This window comes from Syngnathus leptorhynchus, unplaced genomic scaffold (assembly GCF_054491065.1).
Source record: "Syngnathus leptorhynchus isolate UIUO unplaced genomic scaffold, UIUO_Slep HiC_scaffold_41, whole genome shotgun sequence".
Lineage (NCBI taxonomy): Eukaryota > Metazoa > Chordata > Actinopteri > Syngnathiformes > Syngnathidae > Syngnathus > Syngnathus leptorhynchus.
Window position 1 is genome coordinate 682,935 of NW_028232008.1, and position 16,680 is coordinate 699,614.

The following is a 16,680-nucleotide window of genomic DNA, read 5'->3' on the forward strand; positions in this document are numbered from 1 at the left end:
TTTATGTTTTACACGCGTTTTAAATTTTATTGCCGAAATCGCTTTTTCTCGCCGAGATAAGCACGTTTTCTGAAATGCCGCTCTCCCGTCACTCTGGTTAAAGTGTTATGAAAAAAAAGGCTGTTGGGGGCTAGGGAGTATCGAGTTGATCATTATACATGAAGAAATAACCAATTTCATCGTTTGGTTTATGTTTTACACGCGTTTTAAATTTTATTGCCGAAATCGCTTGTTCTCGCCGAGATAAGCACGTTTTCTGAAATGCCGCTCTCCCGTCACTCTGGTTAAAGTGTTATGAAAAAAAAGGCTGTTGGGGGCTAGGGAGTATCGAGTTGATCATTATACATGAAGAAATAACCAATTTCATCGTTTGGTTTATGTTTTACACGCGTTTTAAATTTTATTGCCGAAATCGCTTTTTCTCGCCGAGATAAGCACGTTTTCTGAAATGCCGCTCTCCCGTCACTCTGGTTAAAGTGTTATGAAAAAAAAGGCTGTTGGGGGCTAGGGAGTATCGAGTTGATCATTATACATGAAGAAATAACCAATTTCATCGTTTGGTTTATGTTTTAGACGCGTTTTAAATTTTATTGCCGAAATCGCTTTTTCTCGCCGAGATAAGCACGTTTTCTGAAATGCCGCTCTCCCGTCACTCTGGTTAAAGTGTTATGAAAAAAAAAGGCTGTTGGGAGCTAGGGAGTATCGAGTTGATCATTATACATGAAGAAATAACCAATTTCATCGTTTGGTTTATGTTTTACACGCGTTTTAAATTTTATTGCCGAAATCGCTTTTTCTCGCCGAGATAAGCACGTTTTCTGAAATGCCGCTCTCCCGTCACTCTGGTTAAAGTGTTATGAAAAAAAAGGCTGTTGGGGGCTAGGGAGTATCGAGTTGATCATTATACATGAAGAAATAACCAATTTCATCGTTTGGTTTATGTTTTACACGCGTTTTAAATTTTATTGCCGAAATCGCTTTTTCTCGCCGAGATAAGCACGTTTTCTGAAATGCCGCTCTCCCGTCACTCTGGTTAAAGTGTTATGAAAAAAAAGGCTGTTGGGGGCTAGGGAGTATCGAGTTGATCATTATACATGAAGAAATAACCAATTTCATCGTTTGGTTTATGTTTTACACGCGTTTTAAATTTTATTGCCGAAATCGCTTGTTCTCGCCGAGATAAGCACGTTTTCTGAAATGCCGCTCTCCCGTCACTCTGGTTAAAGTGTTATGAAAAAAAAGGCTGTTGGGGGCTAGGGAGTATCGAGTTGATCATTATACATGAAGAAATAACCAATTTCATCGTTTGGTTTATGTTTTACACGCGTTTTAAATTTTATTGCCGAAATCGCTTTTTCTCGCCGAGATAAGCACGTTTTCTGAAATGCCGCTCTCCCGTCACTCTGGTTAAAGTGTTATGAAAAAAAAGGCTGTTGGGGGCTAGGGAGTATCGAGTTGATCATTATACATGAAGAAATAACCAATTTCATCGTTTGGTTTATGTTTTACACGCGTTTTAAATTTTATTGCCGAAATCGCTTTTTCTCGCCGAGATAAGCACGTTTTCTGAAATGCCGCTCTCCCGTCACTCTGGTTAAAGTGTTATGAAAAAAAAGGCTGTTGGGGGCTAGGGAGTATCGAGTTGATCATTATACATGAAGAAATAACCAATTTCATCGTTTGGTTTATGTTTTACACGTGTTTTAAATTTTATTGCCGAAATCGCTTTTTCTCGCCGAGATAAGCACGTTTTCTGAAATGCCGCTCTCCCGTCACTCTGGTTAAAGTGTTATGGAAAAAAAGGCTGTTGGGGGCTAGGGAGTATCGAGTTGATCATTATACATGAAGAAATAACCAATTTCATCGTTTGGTTTATGTTTTAAACGCGTTTTAAATTTTATTGCCGAAATCGCTTTTTCTCGCCGAGATAAGCACGTTTTCTGAAATGCCGCTCTCCCGTCACTCTGGTTAAAGTGTTATGAAAAAAAAGGCTGTTGGGGGCTAGGGAGTATCGAGTTGATCATTATACATGAAGAAATAACCAATTTCATCGTTTGGTTTATGTTTTACACGCGTTTTAAATTTTATTGCCGAAATCGCTTTTTCTCGCCGAGATAAGCACGTTTTCTGAAATGCCGCTCTCCCGTCACTGTGGTTAAAGTGTTATGAAAAAAAAGGCTGTTGGGGGCTAGGGAGTATCGAGTTGATCATTATACATGAAGAAATAACCAATTTCATCGTTTGGTTTATGTTTTACACGCGTTTTAAATTTTATTGCCGAAATCGCTTTTTCTCGCCGAGATAAGCACGTTTTCTGAAATGCCGCTCTCCCGTCACTCTGGTTAAAGTGTTATGAAAAAAAAGGCTGTTGGGGGCTAGGGAGTATCGAGTTGATCATTATACATGAAGAAAAAACCAATTTCATCGTTTGGTTTATGTTTTACACGCGTTTTAAATTTTATTGCCGAAATCGCTTTTTCTCGCCGAGATAAGCACGTTTTCTGAAATGCCGCTCTCCCGTAACTCTGGTTAAAGTGTTATGAAAAAAAAGGCTGTTGGGGGCTAGGGAGTATCGAGTTGATCATTATACATGAAGAAATAACCAATTTCATCGTTTGGTTTATGTTTTACACGCGTTTTAAATTTTATTGCCGAAATCGCTTTTTCTCGCCGAGATAAGCACGTTTTCTGAAATGCCGCTCTCCCGTCACTCTGGTTAAAGTGTTATAAAAAAAAAGGCTGTTGGGGGCTAGGGAGTATCGAGTTGATCATTATACATGAAGAAATAACCAATTTCATCGTTTGGTTTATGTTTTACACGCGTTTTAAATTTTATTGCCGAAATCGCTTTTTCTCGCCGAGATAAGCACGTTTTCTGAAATGCCGCTCTCCCGTCACTCTGGTTAAAGTGTTATGAAAAAAAAGGCTGTTGGGGGCTAGGGAGTATCGAGTTGATCATTATACATGAAGAAATAACCAATTTCATCGTTTGGTTTATGTTTTACACGCGTTTTAAATTTTATTGCCGAAATCGCTTTTTCTCGCCGAGATAAGCACGTTTTCTGAAATGCCGCTCTCCTGTCACTCTGGTTAAAGTGTTATAAAAAAAAAAAAGGCTGTTGGGGGCTAGGGAGTATCGAGTTGATCATTATACATGAAGAAATAACCAATTTCATCGTTTGGTTTATGTTTTACACGCGTTTTAAATTTTATTGCCGAAATCGCTTTTTCTCGCCGAGATAAGCACGTTTTCTGAAATGCCGCTCTCCCGTCACTCTGGTTAAAGTGTTATGAAAAAAAAGGCTGTTGGGGGCTAGGGAGTATCGAGTTGATCATTATACATGAAGAAATAACCAATTTCATCGTTTGGTTTATGTTTTACACGCGTTTTAAATTTTATTGCCGAAATCGCTTTTTCTCGCCGAGATAAGCACGTTTTCTGAAATGCCGCTCTCCCGTCACTCTGGTTAAAGTGTTATGAAAAAAAAGGCTGTTGGGGGCTAGGGAGTATCGAGTTGATCATTATACATGAAGAAATAACCAATTTCATCGTTTGGTTTATGTTTTACACGCGTTTTAAATTTTATTGCCGAAATCGCTTTTTCTCGCCGAGATAAGCACGTTTTCTGAAATGCCGCTCTCCCGTCACTCTGGTTAAAGTGTTATGAAAAAAAAGGCTGTTGGGGGCTAGGGAGTATCGAGTTGATCATTATACATGAAGAAATAACCAATTTCATCGTTTGGTTTATGTTTTACACGCTGCTGAGCTCCAGCTGGATGTGTAAAAAGAACCGGGCTGGTTAAAAAAAGAACCGGGCGACCCGGTAAAATTGCTTAGCCGGGGCTCTGGAAGCCTAACACGGCGTGATCTTGTCCAAAAAGCCGCTGCTGAGCTCCAGCTGGAAGTGTAAAAAGAACCGGGCTGGTTAAAAAAAAGAACCGGGCGACCCGGTAAAATTGCTTAGCCGGGGCTCTGGAAGCCTAACACGGCGTGATCTTGTCCAAAAAGCCGCTGCTGAGCTCCAGCTGGAAGTGTAAAAAGAACCGGGCTGGTTAAAAAAAAGAACCGGGCGGCCCGGTAAAATTGCCTAGCCGGGGTCCTGGAAGCCTAACCCGGCGTGATACTGTGCAAAAAGCCGCTGCTGAGCTCCAGCTGGAAGTGTAAAAAGAACCGGGCTGGTTAAAAAAAGAACCGGGCGACCCGGTAAAATTGCTTAGCCGGGGCTCTGGAAGCCTAACACGGCGTGATCTTGTCCAAAAAGCCGCTGCTGAGCTCCAGCTGGAAGTGTAAAAAGAACCAGGCTGGTTAAAAAAAAGAACCGGGCGGCCCGTTAAAATTGCTTAGCCGAGGCTCTGGAAGCCTAACCAGGCGTGATCTTGTCCAAAAAGCCGCTCGTGAGCTCCAGCTGGAAGTGTAAAAAGAACCGGGCTGGTTAAAAAAAAGAACCGGGCGGCCCGGTAAAATTGCTTAGCCGGGGTCCTGGAAGCCTAACCCGGCGTGATATTGTCCAAAAAGCCGCTGCTGAGCTCCAGCTGGAAGTGTAAAAAGAACCGGGCTGGTTAAAAAAAAAGAACCGGGCGGGCCGGTAAAATTGCTTAGCCGGGGCTCTGGAAGCCTAACACGGCGTGATCTTGTCCCAAAAGCCGCTCGTGAGCTTCAGCTGGAAGTGTAAAAAGAACCGGGCTGGTTCAAAAAAAGAACCGGGCGGCCCGGTAGAATTCCTTAGCCGAGGTCCTGGAAGCCTAACCCGGCGTGATCTTGCGCCAAAAGCCGCTGCTGAGCTCCAGCTGGAAGTGTAAAAAGAACCGGACTGGTTCAAAAAAAGAACCGGGCGGGCCGGTAAAATTGCTTAGCCGGGGTCCTGGAAGCCTAACGCGGCGTGATCTTGCCCGAAAGTCGGCCTCTATACTTCCATATTAGGTACCAGGCGCTCAGAGCCAACTTGGCGAAAATTTTCTAAGTGCCCACGGCTCTGCGGGGATTGTGCGTCCGACCCACGCCGGTTCTCCAGCCGGCCTGAAATAACGCAAAACCAGCCTCTCCCCCTGGAGCTCACAGCCAAAGGCGAAACTTTTCTAAGTGCCTACGGCTCTGCGGGCTTTTGAGTCCGCCCCGCGCCGGTTCGTCGGTCGGCCTCAAAAAGCAAAAAATCAGCCTCTCTCCCTGGAGCTCGACTCGAGTTGATCATTATACATGAAGAAATAACCAATTTCATCGTTTGGTTTATGTTTTACACGCGTTTTAAATTTTATTGCCGAAATCGCTTTTTCTCGCCGAGATAAGCACGTATTCTGAAATGCCGCTCTCCCGTCACTGTGGTTAAAGTGTTATGAAAAAAAAGGCTGTTGGGGGCTAGGGAGTATCGAGTTGATCATTATACATGAAGAAATAACCAATTTCATCGTTTGGTTTATGTTTTACACGCGTTTTAAATTTTATTGCCGAAATCGCTTTTTCTCGCCGAGATAAGCACGTTTTCTGAAATGCCGCTCTCCCGTCACTCTGGTTAAAGTGTTATGAAAAAAAAGGCTGTTGGGGGCTAGGGAGTATCGAGTTGATCATTATACATGAAGAAAAAACCAATATCATCGTTTGGTTTATGTTTTACACGCGTTTTAAATTTTATTGCCGAAATCGCTTTTTCTCGCCGAGATAAGCACGTTTTCTGAAATGCCGCTCTCCCGTCACTCTGGTTAAAGTGTTATGAAAAAAAAGGCTGTTGGGGGCTAGGGAGTATCGAGTTGATCATTATACATGAAGAAATAACCAATTTCATCGTTTGGTTTATGTTTTACACGCGTTTTAAATTTTATTGCCGAAATCGCTTTTTCTCGCCGAGATAAGCACGTTTTCTGAAATGCCGCTCTCCCGTCACTCTGGTTAAAGTGTTATGAAAAAAAAGGCTGTTGGGGGCTAGGGAGTATCGAGTTGATCATTATACATGAAGAAATAACCAATTTCATCGTTTGGTTTATGTTTTACACGCGTTTTAAATTTTATTGCCGAAATCGCTTTTTCTCGCCGAGATAAGCACGTTTTCTGAAATGCCGCTCTCCCGTCACTCTGGTTAAAGTGTTATGAAAAAAAAGGCTGTTGGGGGCTAGGGAGTATCGAGTTGATCATTATACATGAAGAAATAACCAATTTCATCGTTTGGTTTATGTTTTACACGCGTTTTAAATTTTATTGCCGAAATCGCTTTTTCTCGCCGAGATAAGCACGTTTTCTGAAATGCCGCTCTCCCGTCACTCTGGTTAAAGTGTTATGAAAAAAAAGGCTGTTGGGGGCTAGGGAGTATCGAGTTGATCATTATACATGAAGAAATAACCAATTTCATCGTTTGGTTTATGTTTTACACGCGTTTTAAATTTTATTGCCGAAATCGCTTTTTCTCGCCGAGATAAGCACGTTTTCTGAAATGCCGCTCTCCCGTCACTCTGGTTAAAGTGTTATGAAAAAAAAGGCTGTTGGGGGCTAGGGAGTATCGAGTTGATCATTATACATGAAGAAATAACCAATTTCATCGTTTGGTTTATGTTTTACACGCGTTTTAAATTTTATTGCCGAAATCGCTTTTTCTCGCCGAGATAAGCACGTTTTCTGAAATGCCGCTCTCCCGTCACTCTGGTTAAAGTGTTATGAAAAAAAAGGCTGTTGGGGGCTAGGGAGTATCGAGTTGATCATTATACATGAAGAAATAACCAATTTCATCGTTTGGTTTATGTTTTACACGCGTTTTAAATTTTATTGCCGAAATCGCTTTTTCTCGCCGAGATAAGCACGTTTTCTGAAATGCCGCTCTCCCGTCACTCTGGTTAAAGTGTTATGAAAAAAAAGGCTGTTGGGGGCTAGGGAGTATCGGGTTGATCATTATACATGAAGAAATAACCAATTTCATCGTTTGGTTTATGTTTTACACGCGTTTTAAATTTTATTGCCGAAATCGCTTTTTCTCGCCGAGATAAGCACGTTTTCTGAAATGCCGCTCTCCCGTCACTCTGGTTAAAGTGTTATGAAAAAAAAGGCTGTTGGGGGCTAGGGAGTATCGAGTTGATCATTATACATGAAGAAATAACCCATTTCATCGTTTGGTTTATGTTTTACACGCGTTTTAAATTTTATTGCCGAAATCGCTTTTTCTCGCCGAGATAAGCACGTTTTCTGAAATGCCGCTCTCCCGTCACTCTGGTTAAAGTGTTATGAAAAAAAAGGCTGTTGGGGGCTAGGGAGTATCGAGTTGATCATTATACATGAAGAAATAACCAATTTCATTGTTTGGTTTATGTTTTACACGCGTTTTAAATTTTATTGCCGAAATCGCTTTTTCTCGCCGAGATAAGCACGTTTTCTGAAATGCCGCTCTCCCGTCACTCTGGTTAAAGTGTTATGAAAAAAAAGGCTGTTGGGGGCTAGGGAGTATCGAGTTGATCATTATACATGAAGAAATAACCAATTTCATCGTTTGGTTTATGTTTTACACGCGTTTTAAATTTTATTGCCGAAATCGCTTTTTCTCGCCAAGCACGTTTTCTGAAATGCCGCTCTCCCGTCACTCTGGTTAAAGTGTTGTGAAAAAAAAGGCTGTTGGGGGCTAGGGAGTATCGAGTTGATCATTATACATGAAGAAATAACCAATTTCATCGTTTGGTTTATGTTTTACACGCGTTTTAAATTTTATTGCCGAAATCGCTTTTTCTCGCCGAGATAAGCACGTTTTCTGAAATGCCGCTCTCCCGTCACTCTGGTTAAAGTGTTATGAAAAAAAAGGCTGTTGGGGGCTAGGGAGTATCGAGTTGATCATTATACATGAAGAAAAAACCAATTTCATCGTTTGGTTTATGTTTTACACGCGTTTTAAATTCTATTGCCGAAATCGCTTTTTCTCGCCGAGATAAGCAAGTTTTCTGAAATGCCGCTCTCCCGTCACTCTGGTTAAAGTGTTATGAAAAAAAAGGCTGTTGGGGGCTAGGGAGTATCGAGTTGATCATTATACATGAAGAAATAACCAATTTCATCGTTTGGTTTATGTTTTACACGCGTTTTAAATTTTATTGCCGAAATCGCTTTTTCTCGCCGAGATAAGCACGTTTTCTGAAATGCCGCTCTCCCGTCACTCTGGTTAAAGTGTTATGAAAAAAAAGGCTGTTGGGGGCTAGGGAGTATCGAGTTGATCATTATACATGAAGAAATAACCCATTTCATCGTTTGGTTTATGTTTTACACGCGTTTTAAATTTTATTGCCGAAATCGCTTTTTCTCGCCGAGATAAGCACGTTTTCTGAAATGCCGCTCTCCCGTCACTCTGGTTAAAGTGTTATGAAAAAAAAGGCTGTTGGGGGCTAGGGAGTATCGAGTTGATCATTATACATGAAGAAATAACCAATTTCATCGTTTGGTTTATGTTTTACACGCGTTTTAAATTTTATTGCCGAAATCGCTTTTTCTCGCCGAGATAAGCACGTTTTCTGAAATGCCGCTCTCCCGTCACTCTGGTTAAAGTGTTATGAAAAAAAAGGCTGTTGGGGGCTAGGGAGTATCGAGTTGATCATTATACATGAAGAAATAACCCATTTCATCGTTTGGTTTATGTTTTACACGCGTTTTAAATTTTATTGCCGAAATCGCTTTTTCTCGCCGAGATAAGCACGTTTTCTGAAATGCCGCTCTCCCGTCACTCTGGTTAAAGTGTTATGAAAAAAAAGGCTGTTGGGGGCTAGGGAGTATCGAGTTGATCATTATACATGAAGAAATAACCAATTTCATCGTTTGGTTTATGTTTTACACGCGTTTTAAATTTTATTGCCGAAATCGCTTTTTCTCGCCGAGATAAGCACGTTTTCTGAAATGCCGCTCTCCCGTCACTCTGGTTAAAGTGTTATGAAAAAAAAGGCTGTTGGGGGCTAGGGAGTATCGAGTTGATCATTATACATGAAGAAATAACCAATTTCATCGTTTGGTTTATGTTTTACACGCGTTTTAAATTTTATTGCCGAAATCGCTTTTTCTCGCCGAGATAAGCACGTTTTCTGAAATGCCGCTCTCCCGTCACTCTGGTTAAAGTGTTATGAAAAAAAAGGCTGTTGGGGGCTAGGGAGTATCGAGTTGATCATTATACATGAAGAAATAACCAATTTCATCGTTTGGTTTATGTTTTACACGCGTTTTAAATTTTATTGCCGAAATCGCTTTTTCTCGCCGAGATAAGCACGTTTTCTGAAATGCCGCTCTCCCGTCACTCTGGTTAAAGTGTTATGAAAAAAAAGGCTGTTGGGGGCTAGGGAGTATCGAGTTGATCATTATACATGAAGAAATAACCAATTTCATCGTTTGGTTTATGTTTTACACGAGTTTTAAATTTTATTGCCGAAATCGCTTTTTCTCGCCGAGATAAGCACGTTTTCTGAAATGCCGCTCTCCCGTCACTCTGGTTAAAGTGTTATGAAAAAAAAGGCTGTTGGGGGCTAGGGAGTATCGAGTTGATCATTATACATGAAGAAATAACCAATTTCATCGTTTGGTTTATGTTTTACACGCGTTTTAAATTTTATTGCCGAAATCGCTTTTTTTCGCCGAGATAAGCACGTTTTCTGAAATGCCGCTCTCCCGTCACTCTGGTTAAAGTGTTATGAAAAAAAAGGCTGTTGGGGGCTAGGGAGTATCGAGTTGATCATTATACATGAAGAAATAACCCATTTCATCGTTTGGTTTATGTTTTACACGCGTTTTAAATTTTATTGCCGAAATCGCTTTATCTCGCCGAGATAAGCACGTTTTCTGAAATGCCGCTCTCCCGTCACTCTGGTTAAAGTGTTATGAAAAAAAAGGCTGTTGGGGGCTAGGGAGTATCGAGTTGATCATTATACATGAAGAAATAACCAATTTCATCGTTTGGTTTATGTTTTACACGCGTTTTAAATTTTATTGCCGAAATCGCTTTTTCTCGCCGAGATAAGCACGTTTTCTGAAATGCCGCTCTCCCGTCACTCTGGTTAAAGTGTTATGAAAAAAAAGGCTGTTGGGGGCTAGGGAGTATCGAGTTGATCATTATACATGAAGAAATAACCAATTTCATCGTTTGGTTTATGTTTTACACGCGTTTTAAATTTTATTGCCGAAATCGCTTTTTCTCGCCGAGATAAGCACGTTTTCTGAAATGCCGCTCTCCCGTCACTCTGGTTAAAGTGTTATGAAAAAAAAGGCTGTTGGGGGCTAGGGAGTATCGAGTTGATCATTATACATGAAGAAATAACCCATTTCATCGTTTGGTTTATGTTTTACACGCGTTTTAAATTTTATTGCCGAAATCGCTTTATCTCGCCGAGATAAGCACGTTTTCTGAAATGCCGCTCTCCCGTCACTCTGGTTAAAGTGTTATGAAAAAAAAGGCTGTTGGGGGCTAGGGAGTATCGAGTTGATCATTATACATGAAGAAATAACCAATTTCATCGTTTGGTTTATGTTTTACACGCGTTTTAAATTTTATTGCCGAAATCGCTTTTTCTCGCCGAGATAAGCACGTTTTCTGAAATGCCGCTCTCCCGTCACTCTGGTTAAAGTGTTATGAAAAAAAAAGGCTGTTGGGGGCTAGGGAGTATCGAGTTGATCATTATACATGAAGAAATAACCAATTTCATCGTTTGGTTTAGGTTTTACACGCGTTTTAAATTTTATTGCCGAAATCGCTTTTTCTCGCCGAGATAAGCACGTTTTCTGAAATGCCGCTCTCCCGTCACTCTGGTTAAAGTGTTATGAAAAAAAAGGCTGTTGGGGGCTAGGGAGTATCGAGTTGATCATTATACATGAAGAAATAACCAATTTCATCGTTTGGTTTATGTTTTACACGCGTTTTAAATTTTATTGCCGAAATCGCTTTTTCTCGCCGAGATAAGCACGTTTTCTGAAATGCCGCTCTCCCGTCACTCTGGTTAAAGTGTTGTGAAAAAAAAGGCTGTTGGGGGCTAGGGAGTATCGAGTTGCTCATTATACATGAAGAAATAACCAATTTCATCGTTTGGTTTATGTTTTACACGCGTTTTAAATTTTATTGCCGAAATCGCTTTTTCTCGCCGAGATAAGCACGTTTTCTGAAATGCCGCTCTCCCGTCACTCTGGTTAAAGTGTTATGAAAAAAAAGACTGTTGGGGGCTAGGGAGTATCGAGTTGATCATTATACATGAAGAAATAACCAATTTCATCGTTTGGTTTATGTTTTACACGCGTTTTAAATTTTATTGCCGAAATCGCTTTTTCTCGCCGAGATAAGCACGTTTTCTGAAATGCCGCTCTCCCGTCACTCTGGTTAAAGTGTTATGAAAAGAAAGGCTGTTGGGGGCTAGGGAGTATCGAGTTGATCATTATACATGAAGAAATAACCAATTTCATCGTTTGGTTTATGTTTTACACGCGTTTTAAATTTTATTGCCGAAATCGCTTTTTCTCGCCGAGATAAGCACGTTTTCTGAAATGCCGCTCTCCCGTCACTCTGGTTAAAGTGTTATGAAAAAAAGGCTGTTGGGGGCTAGGGAGTATCGAGTTGATCATTATACATGAAGAAATAACCAATTTCATCGTTTGGTTTATGTTTTACACGCGTTTTAAATTTTATTGCCGAAATCGCTTTTTCTCGCCGAGATAAGCACGTTTTCTGAAATGCCGCTCTCCCGTCACTCTGGTTAAAGTGTTATGAAAAAAAAGGCTGTTGGGGGCTAGGGAGTATCGAGTTGATCATTATACATGAAGAAATAACCAATTTCATCGTTTGGTTTATGTTTTACACGCGTTTTAAATTTTATTGCCGAAATCGCTTTTTCTCGCCGAGATAAGCACGTTTTCTGAAATGCCGCTCTCCCGTCACTCTGGTTAAAGTGTTATGAAAAAAAAGGCTGTTGGGGGCTAGGGAGTATCGAGTTGATCATTATACATGAAGAAATAACCAATTTCATCGTTTGGTTTATGTTTTACACGCGTTTTAAATTTTATTGCCGAAATCGCTTGTTCTCGCCGAGATAAGCACGTTTTCTGAAATGCCGCTCTCCCGTCACTCTGGTTAAAGTGTTATGAAAAAAAAGGCTGTTGGGGGCTAGGGAGTATCGAGTTGATCATTATACATGAAGAAATAACCAATTTCATCGTTTGGTTTATGTTTTACACGCGTTTTAAATTTTATTGCCGAAATCGCTTTTTCTCGCCGAGATAAGCACGTTTTCTGAAATGCCGCTCTCCCGTCACTCTGGTTAAAGTGTTATGAAAAAAAAGGCTGTTGGGGGCTAGGGAGTATCGAGTTGATCATTATACATGAAGAATTAACCAATTTCATCGTTTGGTTTATGTTTTACACGCGTTTTAAATTTTATTGCCGAAATCGCTTTTTCTCGCCGAGATAAGCACGTTTTCTGAAATGCCGCTCTCCCGTCACTCTGGTTAAAGTGTTATGAAAAAAAAGGCTGTTGGGGGCTAGGGAGTATCGAGTTGATCATTATACATGAAGAAATAACCAATTTCATCGTTTGGTTTATGTTTTACACGCGTTTTAAATTTTATTGCCGAAATCGCTTTTTCTCGCCGAGATAAGCACGTTTTCTGAAATACCGCTCTCCCGTCACTCTGGTTAAAGTGTTATGAAAAAAAAGGCTGTTGGGGGCTAGGGAGTATCGAGTTGATCATTATACATGAAGAAAAAACCAATTTCATCGTTTGGTTTATGTTTTACACGCGTTTTAAATTCTATTGCCGAAATCGCTTTTTCTCGCCGAGATAAGCAAGTTTTCTGAAATGCCGCTCTCCCGTCACTCTGGTTAAAGTGTTATGAAAAAAAAGGCTGTTGGGGGCTAGGGAGTATCGAGTTGATCATTATACATGAAGAAATAACCAATTTCATCGTTTGGTTTATGTTTTACACGCGTTTTAAATTTTATTGCCGAAATCGCTTTTTCTCGCCGAGATAAGCACGTTTTCTGAAATGCCGCTCTCCCGTCACTCTGGTTAAAGTGTTATGAAAAAAAAGGCTGTTGGGGGCTAGGGAGTATCGAGTTGATCATTATACATGAAGAAATAACCCATTTCATCGTTTGGTTTATGTTTTACACGCGTTTTAAATTTTATTGCCGAAATCGCTTTTTCTCGCCGAGATAAGCACGTTTTCTGAAATGCCGCTCTCCCGTCACTCTGGTTAAAGTGTTATGAAAAAAAAGGCTGTTGGGGGCTAGGGAGTATCGAGTTGATCATTATACATGAAGAAATAACAAATTTCATCGTTTGGTTTATGTTTTACACGCGTTTTAAATTTTATTGCCGAAATCGCTTTTTCTCGCCGAGATAAGCACGTTTTCTGAAATGCCGCTCTCCCGTCACTCTGGTTAAAGTGTTATGAAAAAAAAGGCTGTTGGGGGCTAGGGAGTATCGAGTTGATCATTATACATGAAGAAATAACCAATTTCATCGTTTGGTTTATGTTTTACACGCGTTTTAAATTTTATTGCCGAAATCGCTTTTTCTCGCCGAGATAAGCACGTTTTCTGAAATGCCGCTCTCCCGTCACTCTGGTTAAAGTGTTATGAAAAAAAAGGCTGTTGGGGGCTAGGGAGTATCGAGTTGATCATTATACATGAAGAAATAACCAATTTCATCGTTTGGTTTATGTTTTACACGCGTTTTAAATTTTATTGCCGAAATCGCTTTTTCTCGCCGAGATAAGCACGTTTTCTGAAATGCCGCTCTCCCGTCACTCTGGTTAAAGTGTTATGAAAAAAAAGGCTGTTGGGGGCTAGGGAGTATCGAGTTGATCATTATACATGAAGAAATAACCAATTTCATCGTTTGGTTTATGTTTTACACGCGTTTTAAATTTTATTGCTGAAATCGCTTTTTCTCGCCGAGATAAGCACGTTTTCTGAAATGCCGCTCTCCCGTCACTCTGGCTAAAGTGTTATGAAAAAAAAGGCTGTTGGGGGCTAGGGAGTATCGAGTTGATCATTATACATGAAGAAATAACCAATTTCATCGTTTGGTTTATGTTTTACACGCGTTTTAAATTTTATTGCCGAAATCGCTTTTTCTCGCCGAGATAAGCACGTTTTCTGAAATGCCGCTCTCCCGTCACTCTGGTTAAAGTGTTATGAAAAAAAAGGCCGTTGGGGGCTAGGGAGTATCGAGTTGATCATTATACATGAAGAAATAACCAATTTCATCGTTTGGTTTATGTTTTACACGTTTTAAATTTTATTGCCGAAATCGCTTTTTCTCGCCGAGATAAGCACGTTTTCTGAAATGCCGCTCTCCCGTCACTCTGGTTAAAGTGTTATGAAAAAAAAGGCTGTTGGGGGCTAGGGAGTATCGAGTTGATCATTTTACATGAAGAAATAACCAATTTCATCGTTTGGTTTATGTTTTACACGCGTTTTAAATTTTATTGCCAAAATCGCTTTTTCTCGCCGAGATAAGCACGTTTTCTGAAATGCCGCTCTCCCGTCACTCCGGTTAAAGTTTTTTGAAAAAAAAGGCTGTTGGGGGCTAGGGAGTATCGAGTTGATCATTATACATGAAGAAATAACCAATTTCATCGTTTGGTTTATGTTTTACACGCGTTTTAAATTTTATTGCCGAAATCGCTTCTTCTCGCCGAGATAAGCACGTTTTCTGAAATGCCGCTCTCCCGTCACTCTGGTTAAAGTGTTATGAAAAAAAAGGCTGTTGGGGGCTAGGGAGTATCGAGTTGATCATTATACATGAAGAAATAACCAATTTCATCGTTTGGTTTATGTTTTACACGCGTTTTAAATTTTATTGCCGAAATCGCTTTTTCTCGCCGAGATAAGCACGTTTTCTGAAATGCCGCTCTCCCGTCACTCTGGTTAAAGTGTTATGAAAAAAAAGGCTGTTGGGGGCTAGGGAGTATCGAGTTGATCATTATACATGAAGAAATAACCAATTTCATCGTTTGGTTTATGTTTTACACGCGTTTTAAATTTTATTGCCGAAATCGCTTTTTCTCGCCGAGATAAGCACGTTTTCTGAAATGCCGCTCTCCCGTCACTCTGGTTAAAGTGTTATGAAAAAAAAGGCCGTTGGGGGCTAGGGAGTATCGAGTTGATCATTATACATGAAGAAATAACCAATTTCATCGTTTGGTTTATGTTTTACACGTTTTAAATTTTATTGCCGAAATCGCTTTTTCTCGCCGAGATAAGCACGTTTTCTGAAATGCCGCTCTCCCGTCACTCTGGTTAAAGTGTTATGAAAAAAAAGGCTGTTGGGGGCTAGGGAGTATCGAGTTGATCATTTTACATGAAGAAATAACCAATTTCATCGTTTGGTTTATGTTTTACACGCGTTTTAAATTTTATTGCCAAAATCGCTTTTTCTCGCCGAGATAAGCACGTTTTCTGAAATGCCGCTCTCCCGTCACTCCGGTTAAAGTTTTTTGAAAAAAAAGGCTGTTGGGGGCTAGGGAGTATCGAGTTGATCATTATACATGAAGAAATAACCAATTTCATCGTTTGGTTTATGTTTTACACGCGTTTTAAATTTTATTGCCGAAATCGCTTCTTCTCGCCGAGATAAGCACGTTTTCTGAAATGCCGCTCTCCCGTCACTCTGGTTAAAGTGTTATGAAAAAAAAGGCTGTTGGGGGCTAGGGAGTATCGAGTTGATCATTATACATGAAGAAATAACCAATTTCATCGTTTGGTTTATGTTTTACACGCGTTTTAAATTTTATTGCCGAAATCGCTTTTTCTCGCCGAGATAAGCACGTTTTCTGAAATGCCGCTCTCCCGTCACTCTGGTTAAAGTGTTATGAAAAAAAAGGCTGTTGGGGGCTAGGGAGTATCGAGTTGATCATTATACATGAAGAAATAACCAATTTCATCGTTTGGTTTATGTTTTACACGCGTTTTAAATTTTATTGCCGAAATCGCTTTTTCTCGCCGAGATAAGCACGTTTTCTGAAATGCCGCTCTCCCGTCACTCTGGTTAAAGTGTTATAAAAAAAAAGGCTGTTGGGGGCTAGGGAGTATCGAGTTGATCATTATACATGAAGAAATAACCAATTTCATCGTTTGGTTTATGTTTTACACGCGTTTTAAATTTTATTGCCGAAATCGCTTTTTCTCGCCGAGATAAGCACGTTTTCTGAAATGCCGCTCTCCCGTCACTCTGGTTAAAGTGTTATGAAAAAAAAGGCTGTTGGGGGCTAGGGAGTATCGAGTTGATCATTATACATGAAGAAATAACCAATTTCATCGTTTGGTTTATGTTTTACACGCGTTTTAAATTTTATTGCCGAAATCGCTTTTTCTCGCCGAGATAAGCACGTTTTCTGAAATGCCGCTCTCCCGTCACTCTGGTTAAAGTGTTATGAAAAAAAAGGCTGTTGGGGGCTAGGGAGTATCGAGTTGATCATTATACATGAAGAAATAACCAATTTCATCGTTTGGTTTATGTTTTACACGCGTTTTAAATTTTATTGCCGAAATCGCTTTTTCTCGCCGAGATAAGCACGTTTTCTGAAATGCCGCTCTCCCGTCACTCTGGTTAAAGTGTTATGAAAAAAAAAGGCTGTTGGGGGCTAGGGAGTATCGAGTTGATCATTATACATGAAGAAATAACCAATTTCATCGTTTGGTTTATGTTTTACACGCGTTTTAAATTTTATTGCCGAAATCGCTTTTTCTCGCCGAGAT